Source organism: Octopus bimaculoides, chromosome 1, assembly GCF_001194135.2.
Source record: "Octopus bimaculoides isolate UCB-OBI-ISO-001 chromosome 1, ASM119413v2, whole genome shotgun sequence".
NCBI classification, from domain to species: Eukaryota; Metazoa; Mollusca; class Cephalopoda; order Octopoda; family Octopodidae; genus Octopus; species Octopus bimaculoides.
In genome coordinates, this window is record NC_068981.1 from 143,655,718 (window position 1) to 143,658,355 (window position 2,638).

The window sequence follows — 2,638 nt, forward strand, 5'->3', positions numbered from 1 at the left end:
TATATATATATACACATACATACATATATATATATATTTATATATACTTATAAAGATAGTGTCTCAAAATGTATATGTACTTCGACACCTTATATCTCACTTTGCATTGGCATTTAGAAATAGAGCCATTCTCTCAATAATGATCGTTGGAAGAGAAGAGTGTGTTTTGAGAGTGGTACTGGGCAAAATGTGTAGAAAATGTACATTATCGAATAAACCTCTGCTGAAATGATGAAGCTCAATTTACTTCCACAATTGCACCTACTGGGGACCAGAAAATCTGCATATCACATAGGGGCACAATATTCTTTTATACTTTAGGCACAAGGCCCGATATTTTCAGGGAGGCGGCGAGTTGATTAGATCGACCTCAGCACGCCACTAGTGCTTTATTTATCGACTCCGAAAGGATGAATGGCAAAGTTGACCTCGGAGGAATTTGAACTCAGAACATAAAGACAGTCAAAATATCACTAAGCATTTCGCCCGGTGTGCTGTTTCTTATTTCTTTACTGCCCATAAGGGGCTACACACAGAGTGAAAAAGCAAGGACAGACAAACAGATTGAGTCGATTATATTGACCCCAGTGCGTAACTGGTACTTATTTAATAGATACCGAAAGGATGAAAGGCAAAGTCGACCTAGGTGGAATTTGAACTCAGAACGTAAAGACAGACGAAATTCCACTAAGCATTTCGCCCGACGTGCTAATGTTTGTGCCAGCTCGCCGCTTTAGAGTGGCACTATATTAATTTACCACGAGTTACAGTATGGTGTGACTTATCAAAAATATTGATTGGATCATTTGTCTTTCGACGGTACTTCAACTTCTCTTATCTCCTTGAACTCGCTGCAAGAATCTGTCATAACAAACCTTGAAGAGAAATTTGAAGACAAAGTTTTCTTTCTAGTAAGATGGGAACACCTCTTATACTACCATAGTAATGTATGGACTTATCTTGATGAGATATTGCCAAACAAATGAATTGTACTATGATGTGCAAGAGAACATTCTACGCATTCACCAGATTTCACAGCACTAGACTTATTTGTATTGGGATTTTCAAAAGATAAATTGTAATGGTTACAAAACCGGGAACAGTCGACGAATTAAAGGCATCTATCGAACAAGTATACGCACATGTACGAACGAAATGTTTCTTGATGACTTCAATTCCACTGCTTCGCAGAGAGAGGGGTAAGTGAACTGAGAGACAGAAAGAGGGAGAGGGGAAGAGGGAGAGGGAGAGGGGAAGAGGAAGAAAGAGACGGAGAGAGAGAGAAGGAGAGAGAGAGAGAGAGAGAGAGAAAGAAAGAGAGAGAGAGAGAGAAAGAGAGGTGAGTAAAATAGATATACATATGATAGATGAGTGACCGAAAGATTTTCACATACTCTCGTTAAGAGACTACAACTAAAAATGTTTGAATTTATTTTTATCGCTAATTGATCTGTTTGTAGTTATAATTTACATTATTCTAATAGATATAATAGAGATACTTACATTCTGTTTTGTTAATAAATATTCAGTAGTTAGCTGCATTCATATTTATTTCTAAACCTTAAGTCAATATTTCAAAACTACCATTAGTGATGTTAATATAAAAAAAAAACTGATCTAATAGAAATATTTGTGAAAAAATTCGAACGTTATAAAACTCAAATAAAGTATGCTTACGTAAGTATATGGTCTAATTAAGGTGAAATATTTGCATGAAAGCTACTTATGTAGAATAGCTAATATAAATTATGTCCTATGATTTTTTACTGTAAAAGTAACCACCGGTATTTTTCAGTAGTGAAAAACAGGTTTTCAAGTACTTAGAAAAACTTGGTTCTTTCATTTCTCTATTTCTTCTGAATTTTCTCTCGTTCTTCTAGAGCATTACTCTTTTGCAAAAATGTGTGTGTTTGTGTGCACGTGCGTGTGTATGTGAGAGACGAATTTTTGCAATGACAACAAAATATAGTATATACTGGAGATTTCGGCAAGCTAGCAGAATCGTTACCACGCGGGGCATAATGAGTAAAATGATAAGTGACATTTCTTCCGGCTTCTGGGTTCAAATTCTGCCATACTAGACATCGCATTTCAATGTCTCAGAATCGATAAAATAAGTACCAGTTGAGTACTGTGTATAGTCGGTTAGACCCCCTCCACAAATATTTCAGGCCTTGCTCCTATTGTAGATTGACAAGAAAATATTTTCATTGTTCAAGCTATCTACAAACAACGGACTACTCTTGCATGGATCTTCATCTTTTGAAACATACACAAACGTGATGGGGTTATTGACCAACTTCAAAAGAGTGAATTAATCCACAGAAACTGAATAATATAATCATCCTGGTTGGGGTTTCTATAAAACGAATAAAGGCCCATTACAAATATTTGAGTAACAACAACAATAATTGCTACAAGGATATTATAGTTCCACTTACAGCCTACATTTTTAAGTGTTTCCTGTTTCCTTTATTTTCTTGAAAATTCAAATTTGTCTCAGATCGTTGCTTAAACTCTTAATAACTAGTAAAGTGCACTAAAGATTACAGAACCCAACAGAAATTTTGTTGTCAGGACTTTTTTTTCCCTGATTTGAAGGTTTCCTTTTATTATATATATATATATATATATATAT